The sequence below is a fragment of the Gallus gallus genome, chromosome 3 (assembly GCF_016699485.2).
Source record: "Gallus gallus isolate bGalGal1 chromosome 3, bGalGal1.mat.broiler.GRCg7b, whole genome shotgun sequence".
NCBI lineage: Eukaryota > Metazoa > Chordata > Aves > Galliformes > Phasianidae > Gallus > Gallus gallus.
Genome location: NC_052534.1, coordinates 13,320,340 through 13,347,658, shown reverse-complemented (window position 1 = coordinate 13,347,658; position 27,319 = coordinate 13,320,340). Strand labels below are relative to the sequence as shown.

The window sequence follows — 27,319 nt, the reverse complement described above, 5'->3', positions numbered from 1 at the left end:
CTAGACACACAGTGCATACCTCTTTCCAGGGAACATTTTGAACTACAGAGTTTGTGTAGTTTGCTAAGATATTTTTTCTTAAAGGACCAACAACAGCTAACATTTACTGCCAGTGAAAAGTGTCCTCATATTTTCCCAGGGCTTTTTTTTTTTTTTCCCCTATATGGACAAATGATGATTAACACTACGTGAGCGACAGTTCACTCATGCATCTCACATGGCCCTAAGTCAAAATACACCAAGAACACAAATGCCAGCATAATTAAAATCACATGATAACGTATGCACAAGCAGTATTTTCTTTAGCAGCTTTTTATTTTTAGTATCTATTAAAAATTCATTTATGTAAATATTCCCCCCCCCCACTACTTTAAGCCAAAGAGTAAGCTTCAAGCAATTATTGTTAATCTGCTGGCCGTTTCCAATCCTGTTTGTTCAGGGATTGTAGTACTTGTGACAGCACTGTCATTCTGCAACGTCAAGGCTACTGAAAGGAGGGCAGTAATCATACTGGAGAATGTGACAGTATGAGAACACACAAATAACAAATACAAGGGTATTTGGAAAGGGTAAGGGAAATACAAGAAGGTAATGATAATACTAATGGAGATCTCGTTCTCATCTGTGTGACAATAAAGCACTTCATCTGAAGAAAATCAGACTTTTGAAGGCCATTATACCTGTTCAAAAATACACGCTGTTGTTGTGGAGGAAATCGTTACAGCTTGATGTCTGTTTTTGCACTGAACAAAGATGAAGGGAAAACCAAATGAAGCTTTTTGCCAAACTGAAAATTTAAAGCCTAGAAATACTGAAATGTTTCATTATATTTGTCTTTGCATCCCCCCACCCCACTGTAGGCAGGGCCTCTGAGGAGACAGCTTTAAATGTAAATAAGTGTAATATATTGCATTTCTCTGATGTTTTTGAAAACTGACTTCTGCAGGATTCATTATTCTTGAAATAATTCAAAGAAAGTTTTGATCTCGTGCCGTTTGCTCCTAGAACAATCCACTTCTGTTCATTAAGTTTTTTGATCCTGAAATCCCCGACACAGCAGCTGACTCAAAAGTTTTAAAGGCAATGTTGCCTCAAATGTGACATTTCCCTTTTTTTGTTTGGCCCCTCCTGCTCTGCTCTGCCCAAGTTTCCCACAGTGTGGTGCAGGCTTCCTGTGAGCCAAGCACACGTGGAGTGCAGGGTTACCTGCTGGAGAGGCAAGGCTCACTACAAGGAATGGGACAGGCAAGGAGCTGGAATTACAACTCCCCTAAGCCCTAAGATGACAAGGTCCACGCTTAGTGGCTTCTCTCATATTATACATGCCCCCCCTTTCCTAATCTAGGTGGGAAATATCAAAGTAATCATCTAGAAGGATATCTGAACGTTATTCCTCAACACCACAGAATACATAAGTAGTCTAATGTGCTGCTCAAAAAGTCATCTTCGTTAAATATCTAGCCTGATTTCAGCAGTGAGAAACTCAGACAACTGGAAAATGTAATAACATCCAAGAGGCTCATTTGAAAGAAAACTGAAAGCCTCAAGGATGTTGGTACTTCTCAACATCAGCATTACCACACCAATTGTAAGCTGGTTATGGTTTTTCAGACTGACAGAAACACACAAGAAAAAACTATGGGTCATAGCGTGTGGTCTGATTGATAGAGAGTATCTTACGACAAGAACACAGACTTGATACAGAAGTATAAAGTGAAAAACAATTGATTAACACTCCTTGAAGGTTTGGTGCTAATAGTGTACATAACGAGGAACAACTCTAACAGCAAAGAGCTTTTTTTTTCTTTTTTTTAAGAAATGCAAATTGTGTTAGCTTACAGGTGTTAAGTACATCCTTTGTTTCTGAAGATAACTAAATATGTCACAGTTTGCTTGACAAACTATAAAGCTTCTCCTTAGAGAAATGCCTGTGCCACATGACACATTTATTACAGAGGTGCATTAAAGCTTCAAGAGAGATAGGTGACAGTTACTCTCCAAAATACTCTGTGTGCCACAGCAGCAGCTTCCACAGGCTTTGGATCTTGACCCAAATATGGCAAGATTGCTCAAGACTTATTTGAAGGATCTGAAAGAAGACAAATTAATTCTCACACTCTTTTCCTCCCTCTTTCTTCTTCTACATGTACGTATGCACATATAAATCTTTTGTTTTAAAGGCACTGAAAAGAGAAGAGCTGAGCACTTAGTAATAAGGAAAATTATGTGTGTCAGAGACAGTTTAAATACGTGCACTGCTGCTGCGTGCAGCTGAGGGCGGAGGTGTGCAGGATGTGACTGCTGTCTTCTGAACCATTTTGTTGCCTTTCCAGAAAGAGATGGGGACAGTTAGTTTGGAATTTAATAGAACATAAATGTAGTATTTTTAAACCTGTGGATAACTATTAAAAAACGTAGACATAGGAGAGGAACCCTGCTGAGAAGTTAGGGCACCGGGATGGTTTGATGGGCCAGGGCTGCGTTTGGCTAATTAATTTTGCAAAGCACTTGCCAAAGAGCTGAATCCTCTGCAACAGGAGTCAGAGAGATTATGCTTGTGTTGTAAAATACTAAGCATTATCTGTTTGTTTAGTTTGAATGTTATTTTCTAATTAAAAAAAAAAATAATCAAGATGGCCTTGAGGGAAATCAAAATAAATTATTACGTGGGACCATCCAATTCCCAGGCATTTGAGATGTATGCTGAGATCGCTGCTGCCTGTGCAAATACTGCATATAATGGGGAAAACGATTTGGACTTCTAGGAGTCAAGCAGCTGGTAGTGGACAGAATGGATGCACATTTCTGCTTGGTAGGCTTCAGTGCTTCTTGCTGAAAGTGAAAAGCAGCAATGAGGGTGTCAGGGCTGTTGCTGCCTTAGCGTAAAAATAAAATAAAAAATGCTGTAGAGAATCTCTCATGGGAGAGTCTTAGCCTTGAAATGCCTTTTATCTCCACAGACCAGACTCCAGCTCCCTCCACACTGCTTCTCCCCCAACATCCAATACATCCTGAACCTCTGTCCCACTGCTTCTCCTGTCCCCTTTCTCTGGTTTCTCTCAGCTCATCTCACTCCTTCCCTCATCCCCCAGCACCCTACCAACTGCTTCATGCCTTTCCTTCTCAGTTGTTCTCAGCTGGCCTTCTTTCAGTCCTGCACCCCATTTCACTTCATGTCCATCTACCTGCATGTTTATCAGCCCCAGACTTTCAGTCAGGCTGTCTCCCCGATTCCAGCAGGAAGAACCTTGGACAATCAAGGAGACTCCTGCTTTCCACTCCACAGCTGAGCACTGTACTGGTCCACTACCACCTAGAGGGACGCCCTGTAAAAACCCTTTTTCAGCCCTATCAGTCCCAGCAGACAACTCACATGTTGCCAGGGGAATTTTTTGGGAAGCCTATCCAGTCTGCCAAATTTTATGTCTCCAGTCCCTAGTACTGGTAGATACTAGTGCTCCTCCACAAGACAGCTGGAGGATCTTTCTTAACACAGACAAAACAACTTCCCTTCACTTCCCCAAATTTTATTTATAAAAAAAAATTGTGGCAATTTTAAATTGAAGCTTTCAAAATTGTGCTTTTAAAAAGCAGTCCAAGGAAGTACTATTCCCTCACCACACCTGGGATATATTCCCTATGCTGGGTTATGTCACCCAAAATCTCTAACTCAAGCTGGCATAAGAAGGTTAAAATGAAATAGTGTATCAGAAATGGCTCAGCACACTTCACTATAGGAAGTCCTAAGCTAATTTGCTAAGTGTTAGCTTAAATATAGGCAGCTGTAAATTCCACTTACAGCACAGTAGGTTTTCCATCTCAATTCTGATGGAAAGTTCACTAAAACGAACAAAACAGTCCTTATCTACGTTCATGGGGGGCTGATTAGACCTCAGAAGCACAAATATGCATAAATCCCACTGCACTAAAGATTTTCTTGGGTATCAAAACCAACAGTATGCAAACGTGAGCAAAATACCTGGAAGAAAACATAACTGTTCTAACTTCACTGCACAGTACTGCCAGACTTGACTACATCAACAATAAGCCCCACTAAGCTCACTGTTTTACAAATGACTTTTGATGATGGTCAGGATCCCTAAAAGCCTGGGTGGCCCTTCAAACAGCTGGACCATATTACAAACCCCGTGAAAACACATGCTGAAAAGTTAATTTGGAGGAAATGGCAGCTATCGTTCTGATACAGCCTTAAGCACTTTTCTTATAACATATTTGCAGTGCATGCCGCACATATTTATTTCTTAGGTTATATTAGAATATGAGCAGAAACTAAGCAAAAAGAGAAGGCTAAATGAACTGCTGCTCCTCTCAGGCTGTCCTTACAGCCTTACCCTGAGATGTCAGCCCATATTCACTGACTTGCTTAGCCTTGAGCTCAAAAAAGAAGAAAGCCCATTTGCCCTTAAAATAAAGTACAATTTTACTTAAAGCCCCCCAGGTATACAACAGAAGCACTAGCAAGTCAGACAGCAGGAGACAAGGAAAGGGCTGGGGCCAGAGAAAAAAACAACTGCATAACAGTAAAACACACGCTGAGAAGCAGAACAGCTGCAGTGGATGTGAGGACACAGCAGGACTGTAAGCCGCAGCCTTGCAGCGGTGCAGTGCTCTGAGGTGACCTGATTTAAAGACATATAGCAAGCAGGCAGAAAGGACTTGGCAGTACAGACACAGGCACGGTTACTTGAATGAGCAAAAACTTGAGCAAGAGTTCACCCCTGGGAGATTGCTGACAAAGCAGAGCATCACCTGTGTACTACTCTCCTGCAGAAGTTGTACTGCTGATATCAGGGAGCATTTACAAGAAAAGGTGACAAACTGGGAAGAACATTGCTATCTTCTTTTGTTAACGTTGCTTGGAAAACTGATTACCACCCCCAGTATGGAGAACTTCTCAGCCCTCAACTTTCCAGAGAAATTCTGGCTATTGGCGGAAAGTGACCAATTCAAGACCATTTGGTAGGATCACAATGGAAACTACATTGTTATTGATGAATAAATGTTTCAGGTGGAAGTACTGGGAAAGAAAGGGCCTGTAAGAGTTTTTGAGACTGAGTATGAAAAGCTTTGTTTGTCAACTTAATGTATATGGATTCACCAGAATTCAACACAGCTTCAAGAGATCTCCCCCACTTCCCAAGAGGCAGAGGAAGAGGCATTTGCTATTCACAGAAAGGTAGATCAGTTGCTCCACACATTAACCAACCCTGACTACATTCTGCTGGAAGAGATGGAGGGTCCAATTAAATAAGCTTTGTTAATAGAGGAGATGAGGATGACAGTAAATATTCTGATCTGTTTCTAGGTATTTTAGAGGTAGCATCACTGAATAGTAGAAATGTGGATAAAATATATTTGGGTTATAGCCAATGAGTTTGAACCAATGGAACAGAAAGATATCAGGATATGATGAGCCTATTCATTTCAACATATTTGCAGCATACCTTGCCATGCCAGACCGGAATTCTTTTTTCAAATGTGGAATGAATCTAAGGAGTATAGAATTACCTGCATGTTATTTCCACATGGAAGCTGAAAAGTTGTAGTATCTGGTTGTGGATTTTTTTGTTTGTTTGTTTTTTAATCTTATGCTTCTCAGCTCCTAAACAGCAAAAAACACAACAGTGTTTATTACTTAAGAAAACTGTATCATCAGAACTACATCACAAAGTTTCAGTCAGACTAAACTGTGTTTACATTGATATTTTAATACCCATGTTCGTCTTTAGCAACTAAAACTCTTAGTTCCTGTACCGTGCTGTCTTTCACTCCCCAGCTGTTCACAACTAACTCTTCTCCTTTGCACTTTTTAGTTACTCTTCTTCTGTAATTCATACTTCAGGAGAGGTTACCTACAACTGCTTAAACACTGCAAGTGAAGAGTTGCCCAGAAGAGAAGAGACATGGCCACATTTGCCCTGCAGGAAGATCTGAACAAGAGCAAACTGAGGAACAACCCAGGTTCCTAGCCCACACAAGGGGCAGCTTCTGGGCCAGAGAGGAGCCTGCTAGCAGTAGATCTGAAAGCAGGCACACAGACAATGGCACTTATGGGGCCCCCACCACTCAAGCACCACAAGAAAGCCACCACCAGAGCTCAAGCCAGAGCTGCTTCAGCTCTGTCAGCCTCTGCTGCAGCAGGGAGCTAAAAGTGCTAGCCTTTGAACCCCTCACTGCTGCCACCAAGCAGCAGTCAGACCTTTGGGCCACTTCTGCTCTTCCACCTTACAATACTCTGCCCTTCATGGTACCTAGTTTTACACCTGGCTCACCATAGCAGGAGCTTCCCTGGTACCCCCAGGCACCAGAGCTGCAGGCTCTCTGAGCTGCCCTCCCTTACCTTAACCAATCCTTTGCAATAGGTGTGCTGGCAGCAGCCATGCTGACGGCACCTGACAGCCCCAGCAGCCCTGCACTGCTCAACTTGCACCTGCAGCTCTGGCAGGGTAGATGTAGCTGATGGGCTGGCACGCTAATGCAGGACCCACTGCACACAGAAGAGACAGCAGCACCCAGTTACAAGTTCATAAGTTGACAGTTCATAGACAGATCATTCCAGAAATAAGACATTTGAATAATAAACCTTTTCAGTTGCCAAGTCCTTTTAGTCAATCATTCATTCAATGGTGAAAAATCTAAGATCAAAAAGGGATTTTGTCTCTCAAAAGGAAGTAAAAACAATTGTTCTAACATTAATTTAATAGTTTCCTTCATTCTAAGTTGTAGAGAGTAAGACTGGATGTTGTTTGAGTGCCACATACACTGAGAATGCTCTTCCCAATGAGGGAAAGTTAGGAAAGACTAATTAACTAACAGTAATTTAATTACTGAAGACTCAGAAAGTGAATGCCACCTTCATTGTAGTATGAATGCTCACAAGGTATCACTCTAAGTTATCAGGCAATAATAACCCTTGGTTTAATTTCTGAGCTAACATGTACCAAGGTTCCATGTGCTTTGGAGAGGCCATCCCTGAAAAATCAGAGGACAGCATACAGAAGATATGAAAAGATAAATATTAGGCTTTCTTGTTACAGAAAGTTTATAACAAATATAAATTTGAGAAGTGTCTTAAATATTAAAATCACATTTCTTTAACATCTTAAATGCTATGAGTTGTACAAAGACAGCAGTTCCAGAAATAACTCAAGAAAGCATAAGGCAGCACTGCCACTGACAGACTGCTGCCCTTCTCCCTTCATCTCTCCTTGTGCCAAGCCAGGATTTTGCACATCCACGTACTGAGCAGGAACGCTGAAAGCTGGCCAGGCTTTTCTAGGATTACACCAGTTCCTTAAGGTAGCTCAGCGCTGGGTCACCACTGCCTGGTGATCAAACATTTGGGCAAGAGAGAGTTTGAGTGGAGGAGAAAGAGAATGCAGAAGTGAAACAAAACAGACAGATATGGGGCTGCCTTGCTGGCCACCTTCCTTGCTTAAAATACTGGATCTGGAATGTGGAATCATTGATCACCACTGACTTTCTTAATGAAGCTCCAACATTATGAGCAGAAACAAACACTGAGTATAATTAATTAAAAAAAAAAAAAAAAAAAAAAAGCCTAAACTGAAGTGAAATGGACAGATGAAGTGCTGAATAAGAAAAGCAGCTTTCACCCACAAGTTGCTTACTTAACTCCAGTAGAGTCAACCTACCCAGGAGCAGCACACAATGATCTAACTGTTATTGTTAGCCTGCAGGAGCAGACTTTGCTTTTTGCTGTAGTTCCACCATTTTGCAAACTACATTTCATGCACACAACCATAGAACATATTGAGTTGAAAAGGTCTCACATGGATCAATATATATGCTGCTGTATTATGAAATTACTCTAGAATAGTTCTTGTTAATGCTTAGTTGCAGAAGTTAAATCAAGAAAAGCAATCTAGGGAAGGAAGAAAAATTACCTACGTTTCACGGTAGCTTAATTTAAATATTTGCTTACAATTCCCTCAATCTGAAGAACTGGAATAAACAACCTTAATTCAACTGAAGACAGCAGCAGTGCACTGCAGGAAAGGGCCTGGCTTGTTACGCATTAGGTGCCAGCCAGATGTTCTCCTTGCCCATCAAACCCATGTGCCAACAGCATTTGTGTCACAGCAGCACCTCCAGGCTCTCACTTAGGTCAGCATCCCTTTGATACGTGCAGGGACAGTCCACTGCTGCCCAACAAGTTTACAGCCTAAGCAGACAAGAAAGTCCATGGTGTAGTTACAGAAAGGAAATTGTATGCAGGTGGCTTGCTACAAGCCAGCATCCACACATCACAGGGAGAAACCAAACTGGCTCAGGGCTATCTTCTTTTCTTTCCATCATCTTTACTTACACAGATTCATCTTCGTTGAGTCTGGCTGGCAAACGTGTTGACAGTGCTGAAGTCTGAGTGAATGCAGTTCATTTTTCCTCAGCTATCTGCAAACTCTGCAATGGTGTAAGTCATTTCGTGCTAATCAAAATCCACCTACTATTCAGTGCAGAAACATCCAGCATGTTTCTGTAAGTTTTAAAAGCAAGAATGGCTGATGAGAATTGAACTAGATTTTTTGATGTATTACTTCTTTAACCATTGCTATGTGCCAGTTTTGATTTTCACCCCCCTATTTTGACCATACAAAATACCCAAGCATTAATTAGGCATTTGAAAGTTCCAGTCCTGCAAAACATTAAGGAAAATCTGTGCAATGGTGGCTGCAACCACCACTGAATCTTTAAACTGTACTTTACATCTTGTCAGGCCCTGTTCAATACTGCCTGGAAATGCTCAGCTCAACAGTTCTTGCTTCGTGCAAACTCGTGAAGCTTTGAAAACCACAAGAGATAGAAAATACTTTAAAATATTCAAAATAATTTTTGGAATGTCTCCGAAATACAGAAGAATCTTTTGAAAGGGGACAAAGCATAAGATGTGGGTGACAACGCTCAAGATATTATGGCTTCAATGAAGTCCTGACAGATAGCTAGGCAGAACATTTGTTCTGCTTTATTTCCAGTCTTCTGACAGTGGCTTCTAGCTAAGTATTCAATCCTGAGCCAATAAAGCAAAGTTCCAGTGTTCAGGCTGAAGCTGGATTTTTTTTATTTTATTTTAATGGGATCTTATTTTATTTTAATGGGAACTAACTAGGACAGATGGGACAGACTTCAGCCAATGAAGTGACATAGGCAATGAAAATTAGTGTGACAAATAAAAAGTTGCAGGCCCATAGCAGCTTTGTAACTCACGCAGCATCTTCTCAAACAAAAATATTCAGAAATAACTGACACTATTCCACGAATACTGTCTAAGATTAAAAATCAGTTTTATATAGCGTACAACACTGTGATACAATCAGTTTGTGAAGTCAGCGATTCACAAGTAAATGGCTGCATTATACACAAAGACACTGACTTGCTGCCAGTGAGCCACACAAACAAAAAATGTTAATAACTGGGACGAGAAATAAAGCAGAAAGTAAGCGGAAGGGAAAGCGCTCTCAACAACACTGCCCATCCTTTCACAAGGGAGTGGTTGACAGAACTTCAGTTTGGATGGAATGCTTAGAAGAATTAACACTTCAAACCCCAAGTGTCTGGGGTCGACTATATTCCTTGGGTTTTGCCCATCACCTACAGAATGAAATCTATTTTTATACTACAGTACTAAAGTCTTTTGAGCATTTTTTTTCCCTGTAAGCACTGTTTCCCAATGAAGAACTTCCATTTTTTTTATTAAAAACCACCATGTTGTTGAGGCAAACTGAAACAGTTTAGTGATTTTAAAACTTGAAAGCACCACCTCAGGTTCTTGTCATCTTCTCTGAACTGGACTTCAGTACTGATGTGTGATATCGTGTAGTGTTAATGCAATCATGTGTTAATATACAGTGGGACAGGAGAGCTTATCCTGGGAGGGGGTAGGAAGTAAAAACAAATAAAACTTGAAAATGCACAAATAGATCTGAACAGCAGCTTCCACAGAACAAAAAGGCAGAATTCATGGATCAATTATTTTCCTCTTTTTTTTTTTTTTATATTCAAATTTTATTTCCCTTTCTAGGTGAACCACACTTATATTTTTCCCTTTTACACTGAAATGTTATTTGGCAGATAAAGACATTTTTTTGTCAAAGCATCCCTTCGTTTTTCAACTACCTCTGTCTCTTTCAAGAAACGCCCAACACCTGCAAAGGCACATTCTGCAGTATCTGAATTTAAAGCTAAGAATAACTTTGGAAAAAAGGTTATTTTGCAGGTCCAGTGATAGAGACAATGTGCTGTCAAGACAAACTACAGCTGTTTAAATCATTCCTCGGCGAAGCAGTTGTTTCCCACAGGGAGAACTCCTAGCAGTGTATTTTTTCATCTGCAAATGGCTTACCTGCTCTTCTGCCCAGCACAGCATGGAGAAAACTGAGATGAAGTCATGCTTCCACTGCTTGTGGGCTGGGCTGTTTGTTGCTTTTTGTTTTTTTGGTGAGTTTTTTGTTGGAACAAGTGCTTCAGAAAAGGACAGAACATTTCTCCCTCCCAGCCACAAGCAGCCCTGCTAAGATCAGCATGGCTCAACAAGCGACAGTTCTCAACACAGTACACGCTGTGGCTGTGGGGGAAAGTTCTCAGGTTGACTCCAATACACTGCAGCATATCACAACCACGTGAACGCAAGAAGAAAGAAAACACTGAGAAAATACTGACAATCAATCTAGTTTTGCTCCGAGGGACTTCAGTTAGGGGATGCCTTCAAGAAATCTCTGTGGCTGTAGTAGGTCAGATATCAGTCAAAAGTACATCAAATCCAGCCTGGAGTTGCTCCAGACAGTAGGTAGTGTAGGGTGGTGATTTTGCATTCAGAAATAGATTGATTCGGGCAAGTCAGGCAATTGTCACATGCCTTCTTTCCAGCAGGCACACTCTGGAAACGCAGTCTGTACATCCCTTCCAACATGCACACCCAGAGCCATGGCACTGCCCTATGCTAGGCTGTACTCTTGGTCTCAGGATCACAGTCTCTTGAGAAGAAAAAAATAAAATAAAATAAAGTCTCAGGGAAAAAAAAAAAAATCAGACCTAAACATCTACATTTGCTAAAAATGAGAAACTGAAAGGCAAAAGCTTCATTTTTCTTTTCAGGTAGGGTGAAAATACAGAGACTTTACCAGTAAAGCAGGACCATGTTAATATGTAGGTAGGAAATAAAAGTTTAGTGAGAAATAAGGACTAATGATTAAATTAAATGAGAAAGCAGCACTGAGTGCCATTATTTTCAATGAAGAATTGATCTTCAGCTCACCCCCAGGGAAATGAAAGGGATCTCTGGAGAGGCAATGGGTTTGCCATGCAGAGATGCAAGGACACGCTGCACACCCCCAGAGATGCGCTCATCTTGTTTTAAGTCACTGATGCAGACTCTGCCAGCCCTGGCACATCAGCTCCTTCTTTTCAGTGCTGGCTCTGCATCTGCTTGTGTTGCCGTATTCTCCAAGGACAGGAGGCTGGGTTGCAAGTACAGCAACACAACATGAGGCTTCTGCTGCAGCCTTGTCCTGAAGGGCTTTGAACGTGAGAGATGGTTTGAAACTGGGGCACCCTCGTTCAGCCTTCTCCAAGCACTGAGCACCGCATGCCATCCGGTGGCTGCTGGCCATTAAGGGCTGAGCTGAAAACGCTGAAGCAAGATTTGTTAATGTAGCTCTTTGGGGAAGTGCTGGATTAGCCCGGATTAGCAGCTGACATTGTATTTGCACATAATGAATTATGTAAAGCAGCCCTGTTCATGTAAAGCAGATGTACTACCACATGACTTCAGCTGCAGGCAGTTAGCAATAAAACAGTGGATTCAGTTAGGAGGAGGGGGAAAACGGGATTTTGTATACTTCCCAGCATGCACTGTATCACACTGCACATTGCAGTAACGTCTGAGAACAACACAACATGGTGATTTCAGCACGGGAAGCAAGACGCTCCACGTTTAGGGGAAACTATTTTCCTTTGACTCTCTGTTCAGGGTTAAATGACTCAGGAAGCACTGTATGAGCCTCCAGGAACGGCAATCAGCTGTAGCCACTCTTGAAAAGATAATAAGGATGCAGTCTCATCATTTTTATTTAAACAAAAATGCTTTCACCTAATAAGATTAGTCTATGTGTTTTGATAACGTGCTTCCCTTCAGAGTTAGGTCTTCTATCAACTTAAATGAACTCAAATGCTAATTAAACAACCAGTACAGGGACACTCATCAGCCACCAAGAACAAACATGGGAGAATTAAGCATTGGGAAACAGGAAAGACAGGATGGTGAGTGTTTTCAAAACAAACATAGATGAGATTAATTTAGACTGAAATGTGGCCTTTAGAAATTACATATGGAAAACGTAGTATTTGGAGAACAGGACTCCTTGAGTTCAATTATAATAGATGCTTCTTACCACAGGCAAATTTCACATGAGCAAGTGCACACTGACATAAAAAAATACGTATATATATATATATATGAGGAATAATTTCTCTACATTTACTAGATAACATAGCAAAGGCAGCTAGATACTCTGCGCAGTCAGGGAAGGTAAAATCATGTGACTCAAGCATTCATTCAGAGAACAGCCCTTCCCTTCTACTGACAGCTTTTCTAGGCTGATCAGAGAGAGCTTCCCAGTCAGGAACCACACCGAGGTTTCCATTACTGAGCAGCTGTACAAAGACCTTGCCAAACCACAGCAACCAATTTCTCTAAAGCCTGTGTGTTAGGTCTGCCCCTGGCTGTGCCCTAGATTGAGATGCAGGAATGAAAGTATCTTAACAATGCATATATTGTCAGTGGAGAAGAGTCAGATGCCCATTTCACCTTTTGTAACACTGCTGCACCATCCAGCAGCAGGAAAGGAGAGATCCTGTTGAGTGCATCCCAGGTATCAGTCTCAGGGTGTTCGGGGATTGTACTAAAATGTTTCTGGCCCTTCTGAAGAAAGATGCACTGGAGAAAAGGAATGCAGACCCTCACTAGGAAATACACCTGTGGCTCATACTAGAATCATTGCTCTTCTTGCTCTTTCAGTATTTCGACTCAGCCACTAGATGAGATATTCAGATTTAGACTCCACTGCCAGCCATACACACACATCATTCTTCTATTCCTTCATATACAATTTGCTACTACTGCTAGTCATCTGCATTAGTTTGCCAAAATAGTTCAGGCTGGTGGGAGGAAAAGAGGAATAAAAAGACTTGGTGCTTGCTTTGTTCAGTCTGCTCTTTATGGCAATGAGAGACATCAGTGGAGAATCCAAGGGAGGGAGGCTCTAGAAGCTCATCCGTCCCAGCTGATTTAGACTTGATCACGTGTACTTTGCAATATATTTATACACATTATCAGGCACAGCACTACAACTGTAGTGTAATGTGGAAGAAATGAGCTACTGGTTAACTAGCACCACGAGACAGTATTTTATGTCATAAGTAGGCTGGTTAAACAGTAATAACCCTATACTGCTCTCTCACATTTGTGACAGGTTTAGCACACGTGAAGCACTGAAAAAAAACAAAAAACAAAAAAAGAGGCAAGTCAAACAGAAAAAAGAATGCTCAATAGTCTGAGCAAGAGAAAATCCTTATATCTATATGTTAATATAAGTAAATAAAGTTCTGTAAGGATTCTTTCCTCTCCTTCAAAACCACAGGTTTTGGATTTATTTTTATTTTTGCCTTTTAAATTGGCTGTTTTCACAAGAATGTATTTCATATTTTCAAAGTAACAGGCATACTCACTAGGGACATGGAAGAGGAAATAGAGTCTTACTAATGCTGCTCAATTCGGAATCTAGATATTAGTGCGAAAAAAATCACAGTACTTTGATTGAGAAAAGATTTATGAAGGAGCAAATGTAACGGCATGGAAGTTGCCCAGAAATGTACGCTGCAGCATTTTATATTGCAGCATTCTGAGCTGCCTGTGAGATCTGTACATTTGGGGGATTTTCATTGAAATTCAGCACAGTACACTGCAGGCAGGGAAGCCTGCCAATGATTTTATTTTTAAGATGCAGCAGCTACATGACCCATTTATGCTTTCAACAACGAGCAACTTCTTCCTCAAAAGAAATTAAAAAAAAAAAAAAAGGAAATGAAAACCAGTGCAGGATTTAGTACCCGTCCTGTGTTTGGATTTCTCCCCTTTCTACACAGATGATGAGGAAAAGCAGTAAGGACTGACAGAGGACAGTTGAGATCTGGCTGTTTTCCTACTTCATTTTTCAGTTTTTAATCTCCTCGTGCCCAGAAGAAAAAGTGAAAGACTATGAGACAATCTACTTCTTAAACTGCCAGATAAATTACTTGCAGCTATTACTTGATGAGACTCTGACAAAAACGAAGATCTTATCTGACAGCATCAACATAACAAGAGAATTTGTCAACCTCTCCAAAACAGCAGGGTCCTCTGCTACCCTTGTACCTCTCAATTAATGCTTTGGCTGCGTATCAGTCAGCTGGTCCTCTCACTGCCGAGATGGCAGAGGTCTCAGGAGTACATTACTTACATAACACTACAGCAGAGGAGAACAGACTGTGCTGTGGCTTCCTATGGCTTGCACTTCCAGGAAAAACAGTGCTCACTGCCCACAGGAAAGAAGAAAGGTTGCTTGGCCAGTTCCTCAAGCTGGGAGGGTCACAGCAAAGTCAGAAAGTGAGACCTGGGGAAAGCAAGAGGGGTGGGAAGAAGAAAAACCCCACGCAGCAGCTATAGAGCTAATAGAAATGAACAGCTGTGCTACAGGAAAGCGTGCCTCACTACGCACATCAGTGGGAAAAGGAAATGCTATCCTTCTGCATGTCTGGGGGGACAAAATGCCTGTATGGGGCTACCTGACTCATCATGACTCTCTGCTGGAGTCCTGCAGTACATACACTAACTCATTTGTATAACCTGTATTAGCCATGTCAAACCTTTAAGCCCTCCCCACCCCTACACATCCTTTATAAAAAGGTAGACCAAAAGATTATCTTTGCAGCTACAGTCTACCTAATTGGAAACTCTCAGATTCATATTTTCAAGCTTCTTTCTGCAGATGGTTTATTTATTTGTTTTAATGAAAACAGGGACTCTAAGTGTTTATAACTGTAGGAAGAAGCCAAGCTCACAGAATTTTTTGCATAAAGAGCAAGCATGCCTACATCTACTGCTTCAAGACAAATCACAAGCGTTAAATTCTGTGTCTGCCAAAATAAATCACTCTGATTATTTAACACTGCAGTAGAGAAGTATTCTGGTATTCCTAGACAAAGAGAATGGTCACGAGCATCATGATTTACAAAGAATTAACCAGACAGTAAAACTCCTACAGCCTAAGGGTGGAACTGTTTTAGAGGTTGTTTACGCAAGCTCTAAAGCCCCAGAGAACACTCACGATCAGTAAATGGGCACAAATGTAAGAATACTTTGGCTGAAATTTAGGTTACAGATTATCCCCAAACCAGCTATATGGGACAGATTTCTGGCTGTATGATGCCTGCATTTGTTCTGTTGTATACACAATAACCTCACTAGATTTCTACTAACTGTGCAAGCACATGCATGAAGGAAGAGCTAGGCCTTATTCACAAGTCCAAACGTGCCAAAAATTTTTGTTAACTTACTCAAAATGATAAAGTACTAATGTGATTTTTCACTCTGTTTTTGCAGAGATCATTTATACTTGAGATTATTAATGTTTCGTGGTGGCCCCCTCTCTCAACATGAGCTCTACCCAAAAAAAAAAAAACAAAAAAACACCAAAAAGCCCAGCAACAACAAAAAACCAAACATGTAGTATGTACACATGAATGGAAACATAAAAGCAAGAACTGGGAAGGCTGCTGCAAGTGGGTGATTTCGCAGAAAAGCATTTGACTGACACTGTGAGCTGACAGAACTACTTGAAGATTGAACAGGTCCGGAGAAGCAGTGCAACTAAAACAGAGAGAACCCTCTTTACACAAAGAATCTGAATCAATTCTTTGAGACTCCTTTGGCTGTTCACCACTAGCTCCTATCATCTAAGCAATCAGGCTGTTTTGACCAGTTTGGCAACTGCAGATTTTTTGGTTTGACCGCAAAACGGAGCTTTCTTAAAGAAAGTCACTTGGTTTCCCAGCATGAGTTCAATTTCTCATCCAAATGCAAAACGTTCTCCTATTTCCTGATATAAATCTCAGAGATTCAGTGTTCACTCTCAACCCCAACTCTCAGAATAGTCTCACGTCCAGAGATCCTCCGCTAGTCTACTTTCTACATGCACAGTTGTGAAAAGTTGTTCACTGCCTTAAACGTTGCTACCATGAAAGTCACCTGCATGCCATTTGCCATTCCATCAGACTCTTCCAGCAACCTTCTGCCACATTTGTCACTATGACAGTTCAGCAGAGGCCTTGCTAGGAGCAACAATATACACGTACAATAGGCATCTGAGAATCCAGAAAGACTATATGTCATTTGAAGCAGCTCCCTAAAAAGATCAAGGGACACTGAGATAAGAACAGCAAGGCTCGAACTAATAATAGTCAATCCACTACTGGGATGAAGTGAATCAGATCCTCAGAGTGCTCTACTAGGTTTTTTAGGCCATCTATACTGCTGAATGTCTTTCACAAAGTAAGTATAATGCAGGAAGTAAAAGGAGGACGCTGACTTTGGACTCCTGAATTAAGAAAATATAGAGAAAACAGCATTGTTGTTTTAGAGAGGAAACTTAGATTTTAAAATATGTTTAATATAAAATTCACAAAGTCACTGACAAAGAGGAGTATTTTGGAAAATTTTGCTCGTGCTTTTGTTTATTGTACTAGTAGAAAAGGCATGATGTCACCAAAGGACTGTAACCTGGACATCAGGTGGCAACGAAGTTGTCCTATCAGGGGCATTACAGCTGCATCTAGCTGAGAATATCCGGGGACAATGTCCTTCTCCAGCATCTGTTATGGTTATACCAATAAATCACATATAACATTTGTGTAAAGGCTCTTTGCTTTTCAGTAAAGCTGTCTTCAATTCTGTGTATTATCTTACAATAAACCCCAAGGTTATATATAAACTACAGTTCAAAGTTTTTACAATTTCTGAAGTGTTAACTGTTCACATCCCCTATGCTAAGAATGTTTTCTTAGACACTGAAAAATGTTTCTATTATTTGAAAAGCTTAGATTTATTTGGATACAAAGCAGAAATGACATAGGTAACCAGTTTTAGCATAAAGATTTTTGACAACTCAACAGTTTTTCTCCAACAAATAACCTGTCAGAAATCCTGTGATTATCTGTGAGTTTGTATTCAGGCAGAAGAATCAAGAAATGTTGGGGTCTCTATGTATAGCAGCCAGAAGAAAATCTCTGCATCAAGCACACCAAGTAGTCCTGTGAACTGCCAAACTAAGATGGTTCCATGTCCCAAAATCTCTATTCCTTCTATTCCTATGCAATTCAGTTCCCCACAGATGTCTCCCTTGACTTTTAAACAGAGTATTACCAAGATTTTCATTAATTTTGAATATACCTACAAAATACCTTTTTGTAAAACCCTCCTAACTTCAATATATTAACTTAAGGCAGCCATGTAACACTCACCCTTATTAAGCAACCTTTAATTTAATGAGCGCTTTCAAAGGCGTCTCAAATTACACCCAAATTGCAGGGTACCAGTTCTGTTCCTCAAAAAACCCTGCAGTCATCCTATTTTCATCATATCCTTGGGTGATCAAGACACGTTTCATTCTATTTTAACTTAAAACACCAACTGAAAAGGGAAGATATCACAAAGCACTACTCTCAAATGGATTCAGCCAAGTTCCTGCAGTGAAACAAGTTTAGCTAATGATCACTTTTATCTACATTTGCCTTCGCATTAAACATCAATTTGCTCTGCAATACTAAAACAAAAAGGGTTCTGATATTTTATTTTACTTTTTTCTTATCTCTGTGCGAAACTCCTGTATTTTCATGACAAGAACTCTTCAGTAACAGAAAACACTTTTATTACGGAGAATGCTTTCTTTTATCAAGCAGATTATATTTTATAGCATCAAATTCTGAAAGCTGACTGAATAGTTGGCTTCTATCAATTCTGCCTTCAAGATTCCCATATTCAATTACCAAGCAGGTGGAACGAGATATGCATGTAAAATATAAAGTCATTTTTCCTTTTTGCCAATAAATTCTGCTAATGCAACACTGGTACAGAAAACACTTCAGTGCTGAATAAACAACAGAGATGGGACACATTGGGACCACAGGAAAATTAGAAGTGAATACAGAGAAAGCATGCAAGAAAGTAGAGGGTAGAAATGCTTATTTTTTTCCAGAGAAAATTCTCTCTTTCTCAGTTCTTATAGCTAACTGGCCAAGACAAAAGCAGCCAGGACAGAGTTTGTCAGCAAGCAGTGAGGCTGGGAATACCTCACTGAAGAAAGCCTGAGTAAACATACACCAAGACTAGCAGAAAGCAGTGCCAAATCTAAGCACTGCTTAGTTGTCCCCTTACTTTAAGACTGTGGTAACCTAACCACTTATCAGGCAACACCTCCCAGTGTAGGCAGCTCAAGACAAGCAGTAGCTTATGCAGAGCTTCCTCAGCTCACCTCCACTCAGCTCAGCTCCACTCAGAGCTTGTGCTGAGTACCCTGTATGAAAGTCAAAAGGACTGCCTAGATGGGAACTGACAAAAACACAAGTAGCAGCCACAGAAGGGCTGTTGAGTCACAGCAGCACAGAGTGGATGCGAAGGAGTCACAAACCCACAAACTTACCACAAGATGACAATTTTCAGTGATGACTGGTGGTTTTCACTGTAAACAGCTTGTAAGTGATTAGGACAAAAATCTGAATTTTGGCTTTCCTTTAGAAGGAAAATGCTTGTCAACCTTTGGAGCTCCTGTCCTTTGGGGGCATTGCTGGTGACTACAGAATCACGGGGTCAGTCTGCCTATGAAATACAGGAGGTCAGGATGACACGTGAGATATCTTAACAGGGTTTACAGCTCAGGACCACCTATTTGCTTTGACATACACGTACAAACTTAGATGTACCACAGTAAAAAGTATCTACTGAAGAAACTCCAGACTTTTTCCAAGAATTGAAGGATCAATTTAAAAAGCAGAACAAGTTATGGGTTATATGAGAAGGATTTTCTTGAGCCCCGGTGATGCCATGTGATGTTTTGTGAGTCAATAGAAGCAACACAGCAGTGTTTCACTGATGTTTTTTGGGTGCAAGAGGATTACTTCTGAGGGCTGAGCTGCTCAAATGATATGCCCATTACCAAAATAAGTGTTAACTGTACATCTGCAATCCAACTCTACCATCGTTCCAAATTTCACAATCACTTTGTGCAAATCAGACCAAAGGACTGGGAAGTAGGGTTTGTCTGCCTCAATAAAGCAGCCTGAGCTCAGTCCCATGACAGCACTGCAGCGAGCCAGACTAATTGATGACAGTCTTATCATAGCAACCAAACCTTTAATATATATTTTCTTCATTTTTCTAAAACGGGATTGGTCTTGAAAAGATTGGACTCCTGCCATTTTCTCTATCCTTCTCTTATTGCCCATCTGCAGATGACAGAAGTGTTAAAGTCTACAAACAGAAGTGGGAAGAAAAGATGCGAAAACAGAGAAGGAGAGTCTTATCTTTTATCTTTATAGTTATTCCAGACCAATTCAGCAAAACACACAGATTTTCTCTTCTGCCATTGTTTCCCTCATCCAACAATTTACCAAAACTTGTCCCCTAAAAGAACAGGGTATCTCAGAGGTTTCAACCTGTAATGCCACATAAACTTCAGTATTAACTTCATACATAGTTCAACTGTGGTATTGAGCAGAAAAATCCCACGTATCCAGACCAAACAACCTCCTGCTCTTTAATTCATAGAGATGTGGATGTAAAACAGAAAACCCTGGACCCTCTATAGACAAAATATGAGTTTGGGACTCATGAGACAAAGGACCACTTTCTTCCCCCATAAGGTGTGATCTACAGCATCTTATGTTGGGCTTTGTCTACTAATTTATCCAGAAGCCACATTTTTCTACCCTTGCTCTGTCCTAATGATTACCTAACAAAATAAGCCTCACTCTGCCCTTTACTTCAAATGCTGGCAGGATTTTCTTGTTTTTAAATAAAATGAATGCCATTTAAGTGTTTTCATCACGATTTTTTGGGTACCGGTCTTAGAAACAGCACAAGCAAGTCTCAGCCCTAGACGTGCTTCTTGACAAAACTGATATCTCATCTGAGCTCCTGCCTGTTTTGTCCCTTTATTTATTTATTATTAGAACAAAAATAAGGACATACCTAAAGAAACACACTTTTAGGCATAACTGGGAAATAGCTCTAACATCGCCTATTAAAAATGACAGCCTAGATGCAGCCTGGCCCGAAAGTCCTTCCAGCAATCAGCAATTTAAGCTAACAGAATGGCAGCAAAGTTCTTGCAGTTCTTCCCTAAGCGCTTATAGGCCCCTATGAAGGAACAAAGATAATTGTCAACACGGATTTTTATCTCATCTGAGACTATGCTTACTTCATCTCATCCTCAGTCACAGCTTTTAAAGACAGGGATCATCTTTTTTTTGTCTGTATTTTGCTTTCTGCCTTCTGTACTCCAAATGAGTCAAGCCACAGATCAAATTCTCTATGACAGCCTTTTCCACACTCTCAGGACAAAGAACAGATAAAAGCCCTCCTTTATTGATTTTTTTTTTTTAATTAAGAAATAAGATCAGTTTTCCAGATTTCCTTACTGTAGGAGTCATTGTAACTTCTCCCATTTAAAAAGAAAAGAAAAAAAAAACAAAAACAAAAACCGACACTTTTTGACAAATGTTAACATGCTGGTGTTTTTGAATTGCAAAAGGCCAGAATCTCAGCAACTCCAGTTGATGCAAGCTCAGCTGACCTCAAAGCACTTACAGTAACATCCTCACCCCATTCTTCAAGGCCAAGAGAAACCAGTGAGAGTACATGAGAGCTCTGGGAACACAGCAGCTCCTGCACCTATCTTCCGGCTGAAGTGGAGTCTCTTTGGTAGACAACCACTCCTCACACAAATTCTCCGAGTTCCCCATCGAGTTCTACACAGAGAACACAGACTCTGACTATTTAGTCAGAACCACACATAACTATGACTGTCTTCAAATTCATCAGACCAAAACATTCAGTTGAGATAATTTCTTAAACTCAATTTATCATCAAACTGTTCTAAGGATCCTACCTGGAAGAGCTTGAAGGACAGTTTCAGCTTCTGAATATCCCCTTACAGATGAAAGTTCCTATCTCGCTGACTTTTCTAATACAAAGGTAAACACCATATTCTGGCAGACTTCTAGTGGTAGCCAGATTCCTGTGTAGGACAAATTCTTTTTTTCCTCTAACAGCTCTAAAAGCATGTACTTGAAAGGAATTTACACATTCTTGATTAAACATTGCTGAATACAAGTGACAAGTAACCTGCATGTAGTTTGATCTTTACCAAATAAAGTTGAAACTCACTATATTAGATATGCAATGTAGCGATTTTCTTTTAAGGTTTTCTTTCCACTAAATGCACAGTACAGACCACAGTGCACTTGCTATATAAGCTATTTAATGTCTCTATTACCTGGAAATATCAATCCAATTTTCTATTTGGGGAGCCATTCTACATAATTATGATAAAATTGAGTGCTTTTTTCCCCTCTGTGTACAGAAATAATCTTTTGGCCTGTGGCTCCAACTTGCTCCTCTACGTTTCTTGGCTATTTCTAAAATCGTATTTATTACAGCTGTGGAATTGATTTTGTGCCCTGCAATTATTGCTGGGTTTGCCACTCACCATGTCTAGTCATCATTTAGGTAGGCAAATATCCTCCATCTGGAGACAGAGCTATAAATACAGATAAGTGAAAAGACTTACAATGTGAGCAACTGCAAGCCAATGATGAATTGAAAGCAGCCTCGCCATGAGGTCTCAAAGCAAATAAAGAAATGTATGACTTCTAGAACGGATTTGCACTTTCACTTTGAAACCTCTAATATCACCTTCCTGGCACCTTGCAGCAACTTCTATGTACAACCAAATCATCACAGCAAATAAAGAGGCAAATATTTCCTAATAATACAAGTTGTTCTTCTGAAGTTGACAGGCTTGCTCAAGAGAGGTGAATACTAACTTGTTAAAAAGTTAACAATCTGCAACATCCTTCACTACACAAAGCTTCAGGTAGAATGTCTGTCAGCAAAACATAAACTCATCTCTGCTTTATCTTAGAGGGAGAACTACTCCTAGCAAAGCTTGATCAGTCATTACGCCTTGTTCTTCGTTCACTTCACATAGAAACTTCTCTCCAGACTATGCAATTCGACAATGATAAGTCCAAAACTATCAGGTACTGCTTGACAGAACCAGAGAGAACCACCTGGTTCTTTGAAAAGAAAAGTGAAAAGATGTCTGAGTCCTTTTCTTCCCATCCTTTCCAAAATAAGATTGAAAAAATGAGAATTTAAAGGTGGGTGGACAAAATCAATTATGCAAAGTATCAAAAACTAGTAACACAAATAAAACTCTATACTTACTGGAGAAGAGATAATATATATTAAATTTGCAAAGCTTTTAAAGCAGGAGAACTTTTGATAATACTAAGATCCAAATCTCAGGAGAAAAACTAATAATTGAGAACTGAACTCCCCTGTACACACACAAAAAAATTATATTTACATATATTATATATATACTATACTTTATACCTTACAGATCTACAGTTGCTAAGCTTTGGCCTCTTAACAACACAGGATCACTAAGTGCAATTTTCCTAAAGCAGAATGATGTGTAGCTCTATTATTTTAAATTTTAAAAACAACACCACAGCTATTTTCCTGGAAAGTGCATTTTAATACTGGGAAATGTCCCCTCCCTCAAATCTAAGAGCAATTCAGGAACTAGGTTTGATAGATATAGTCCTGTGTGACTTTATCCCACATTTTTTAAGCAACAAAAGGTGACCCCTATAACAAGTATAATGCTTTCCACTTTCTACTGTGGTGCCTTTGTATCCCGAAGCAAAGTAGATTACAAATTCAAAGTACGAACAAATTCAGCCATACCACTGCATATTTTTCCTCAGTTAATAGGTAACACTGTTATCTTCAAGCGCAAGCCATGCATTAGAGAAAGGTATGTATTGCTCCTCAGTGCCCAGATGAGTTTATACATTGGTTCCGCACCTTGCCAATACACAAAGATCCAAAGACACAGTCCAATCACTGAGTGCTTCTCTGGTACATACATACAGCAGCCGTTTGAGGCTAACCTCAGAAATTCTGTAATATATAATAGCTATTTCTTAACTTACACTATGCTAAATTTAAATAGTAATATTGCACACATTTATTCTCACGTAGGAGCAAATCCTTCTCTGGTCCACATACAGAAAGACTGGAGTGACATCTGCTGTTTCACATGCAGCTTTAGAAACAAGATTCTTCATTTAGCAGCCGTTTTGATTAAATAGATGCCATGGATCTTAACTCCTAAAAAGAGGACACAAATGCATTCACTTATCTTCCTCTCAGAACGTTGTTACTCTGTTAAATGCTGATCCATGAAGTTCTTGAAGAGATTTTGCATTTAAAATGACATCAAATACATACAGTTTTCCTTACTTGATTATATAATATTTCAGTGCTCAAAGGAAGAGCTCACACAACAATTTTCATTTCGAAGACTCTAAACTAACTTCTCCACTCTTTTGCCTTAGATACTAATATGCTATTTGGAGATTCTCACCACAGCAATAAAGAAGTGCATCAGACTGCTCAACACAGACCTCAACCGTCCCACTTCCTTAAAATTTTGTATTATGTACTTCTCATTGCTGACACACATAGAAGTGCTTTATTTTCAAAGAAAGGAGGCAGCAGGGATACCTTTCTCTGTCTTAGCTACTGCCTGATTAATCATGTTTCAGCTGAGATCAACTTTCAATTAGAAACGCTCCCAGCTGGAGAACATTAGCACATCTAAGTGGCCAGACCCAGCATTTCTTCAGTGCCTCTACGTGATACTGAAAAAAACAAGCTTTCTGCTCAAATTCATGCTTACAAGCAAAGTATCGCAACAGAACAGTTCAATACCTTACCAGCTTACCAAACATATCTAGGCCAAACATAAAGCAGAGAAATAACCATAGCGCTGCTCACAGAAATCCGTTGTGTTGGACCAATACAAGGAGAGAGTTTGAGGAAATGCATTCTAGAATCAGGATTGTAAACACTTGAATTTAGGTACAGTTTAAACATATTTTTACTTTTGTCATGCGACTCCCAACAGAACTGAAGAACAGGAGGCCAGAGGCATGGTATGTAAAACCAAGCAAAGAATTTCTCCCGCCTTTATTTGCTCCAAGTTCTGCATGAAATGGAAGTAACGTGACAGAAATCAGGAATATGCAGAGAAAACAAACTCACCTTTTTGAGTTGCATCACGGGTTGCAGTACTCAGGTGCTACCAGGAGGGCCAGGAGTTGGTCCTCATGCATGCTCTTGGATCTTCCAACTGTGCTTAAGCTGGAACTTTGTAGGTGTGGAGGGTCTTCCCAACTGGACACAACTAGGGAGCCCCACATGTAGCAGTTCCCATAGGATTCCCCCTTTGCAGAGAAGTTCCCACTTCCAGCTGGCTCCCTGCTCAGGAAGCTCCTCAGTCACCACATTTCCAGTCCTCATTTCTTCACAGGTACCACCACGTATGCCTTCAGTAACAGCCACCAACAAGCATACATTTACGCCCTCCAAAGCCAGTGAAGCTGGGGCTCTCTTTGCCCTTGCATGAGCCAGCCCAGCTTGCCTGGACACCATCTCAGAGCAGCACACACGCCTCCGAAAGCACCCTCTGCACAAACAATTAAGAAACGTTGGCTCTTCCCCCTTGCAAGTTCCTTTAAAATCAGCATTTTTTTTTCCAACATACTTCAACAACAAACGAAGCAGGACTCACAAGATGAACGCACCTTCTGAGGTGCTTCAGAGGAGTTGCAGGCAGTGAGGCCGCTGTGAGGGGGCCGCGCTGCCCCCTGCAGGTTCCAGAAGGTTCTGGCTGCTTCCAGGGGGCGCGCAGGCCCGTGCTCTGGGCGGGTGGGTTTAAGGACAGACAAAACGGCACCAGGCAGCAAAATGCGAGGGGAAAAGCGTGAGAAACAGCCCCGAGGGAAGAGGAGGAGGTGCCTTATCTCAAGCCAGGAGCAAACGCACCATATTTTCTCCTTTGATGCTGTCAGGAGAGGGAGTGGGCAGCTGGCCAGCGATGCCCCGCAGAATTTTCCCTTTAAAAGTGTGCTCCTCAGGATGATCCCAGCAAATCGGCCCCTGTGCCTCCTGTCCTGCCCCCACCTCCAGCCCCGCTCCACCCCCACAGGTCCACTAGCACAGGAGCAGGGTAATTACACGCACCAGAGTAATAAATCAGTGCACAACACTAGTTTTGCTTCAGCCTCTCAAAGTCACAAAGTCTTTCAGGAGCTGTGACTACGATAGTCACTACAATTCCCTGAAAATCACTCTGTCATAACCCTCGAGTACAACTGTTTATCAGCAGAGGTTCCTACTTAGCCTCATGCAGAAGCAATGACTCAGAGTGGAGCTGAGTCATAGCAGGGGACTGTGAAACTAATTCCGCCCCAACCTCCCACCTGCTCTACCCCGTCCTCCCCAGGTGGAACAGACGAGACTAACAGTATCATAAGCCTGAAGAGAGGAGATGCTTTTGATGTTGAAGAAGAGGTGCATCTGTAAAAGACGTGACTGTTCATAAAAATGAATAAAGTTACTGATAAAGAATATCTGTTGATGTTGTGGGATGCTGCTGCCTAACCAATGCTTAGTGAACATTTCATAGTAGCAGTAGGATGCTGGTATTTAACGTGTACCTGAAGAGAACTGATCTGTCAGAACAGAAAACAAAATAGAACACCAGCAGTCTGCCAAAACCAGACTGTGCCCAGCTGGGGCCTTCACAATGCATGGTGAAAGCTCCAGCAAACAATTCTCACACACAAGCAGATTTGGAAGTTCAACTTCTTATAAAGATTTTTGTACTAAGGTGAAAAATAAAACTCTGGAGGAGGCATATAAGATATTTCTATGTATCAATGGCACAAAGTGCCCACCAGTCAAATGCTGGAACCTGGTCTGCCATTGCTTTTATGGGTGTTTTTACTAGAGATGCATGGCTCACATCTACCTATGCTGCGACCACGTTTCTGCTTCCAGCATAAAGAAGAAATCAGGGGATATGTATGACTAATTTTTTCAGGACAAGGTATTATCAACAAAAAGTAAAGTTATTTCTTAATTGAGAAGTTAAGACCACAGTACTACTGCCCAAAAAGTTATTTGTACCACAAAGCTCATCCTTGCCAGTAAACAAATAGAAATAACAAAAGTACAAAAATATTTAAATAAACATTGTCATGTATTAGCAGCAACTGCCTTCTCAGACAGCTGGTCTCCACATACTATAAGCACGATGGAGGGCATCTCTTTGCAATAAAAGGACCATGTCTGCATCTTCAGAACAGTAATAAATACAAATCCAGTTTAAAAATTTTTCTTGCTGTGACATTGACTCATGGATGTTGACTTTTCTGAGACTGAGCAGATGACTCATTTCACATGGCACTGCTGAAAATGTGACATACTGCATTTTGCTACTCAGCACAGCAAATTAAGGGCAGAAGTTTAAAGTTCAGTTTTAAAGTCAACTAATTTGTTTGTACTTACTCTACTCAGCTTCTTACATAAGAAATATTTTTTTCTTACAAATTGTGGCAACAAATACTTTCTTCTCTTACAGGAAAAGATCTAAAGCTATAATGTCTGGTTAGCCTAGAAATGCCTGAACACATTTGAAATATCCATGTTGTGCTACTGATAGAGTAAGGTTCAGTTTCCTGAATTCATAAATCTGTTATTATATAGGACACATTTATTGTGTAGCAACCTATTTATTGCCATGGAAACTACAGCACGTACAACAAGCACAATAACACTACTTGATCGAGCACATTCTCAGCTATAAAACACTATTTTTTAATAGTCACCAACATTGTTTTTTCACCAGTGGTGAACAGAAGCCTGCATGCTGTATAGAAACCTGCCCCAGAAGAGGCGTCCCAGTGTTGCTGTCACCACTGCTGAAACATACCACCTCACTGTGCAGAGGGTATCAGTGGATACATTTTCTTCCACAGTGAGGAATTCAGTACCACCCTTCACCTCTATGAGCACTTCCACGTCAGACACCATTCTGTCAGACTGTCCCTC

General features: G+C 40.6%; 1 protein-coding gene across 1 annotated transcript in view; it reads right to left on the bottom strand.

Annotated features, from left to right (window-relative positions):
* The window catches only part of PAK5 (p21 (RAC1) activated kinase 5), a 316,295-nt gene extending 291,257 nt beyond the window's left edge, over window positions 1-25,038 (bottom strand). Inside the window, exon 1 of the mRNA XM_046938631.1 lies at window positions 24,467-25,038. The gene's annotated coding sequence lies outside the window, so the exon portion shown is untranslated. The remainder of the gene's footprint in view (window positions 1-24,466) is intronic.
* Between the last annotated feature and the right edge of the window lie 2,281 nt (window positions 25,039-27,319).